Here is a 603-nt window from a genome sequence, read left to right as displayed (position 1 = left end):
GGGAAGGATTGTGCAACTGGCACCTAATCGCTGGAGGACAGAAGGTCTTGCAAAAAAAAAAAAAAATCAATTGACTAGTTACATAAGCCGTGTCTTAGAGCCATGATATCATATTCTTGTGTGAACTGATGAGGTTAACTGAACGGTGGTTGTGAAATCTAGTACAATGGAAGGAATATCTTTCCCTCTGGGTCTTGAGAATCTATCCTGAAATACAGACCCTGAAATACACACCCATTCAACGTAGGCCTTGCTAGTTTCCCATAACAAATGTTCTCCTGGTGTGCTGCCTTTTATGGTTTTTACTTGGGGCAACGTAGTATTTTGACAAACCCAATTGTTTGGGGTTTTCTTACTTGTCCTGGATACATGAGGCACAATATTTCTGGAGAACCAGTGTGGGGAGGCGGAGGAGAAGATACTGGATTTATACCCCACCCTATACTCTGAATCTCAGAGCGGTTTACAATCTTCTTTACCTTCCCCCTCCCCCACAACAGACACCCTGTGAGGTGGGTGAGGCTGAGAGAGCTCTCCCAGAAGTTGCCCTTTCAAGAATAGCTCTGTGAGAACTATGGCTGACCCAAGGCCATTCCTGCAGCT

Source organism: Heteronotia binoei, chromosome 20 (genome assembly GCF_032191835.1).
Source record: "Heteronotia binoei isolate CCM8104 ecotype False Entrance Well chromosome 20, APGP_CSIRO_Hbin_v1, whole genome shotgun sequence".
Lineage (NCBI taxonomy): Eukaryota > Metazoa > Chordata > Lepidosauria > Squamata > Gekkonidae > Heteronotia > Heteronotia binoei.
This window is presented reverse-complemented; position numbering follows the sequence as displayed.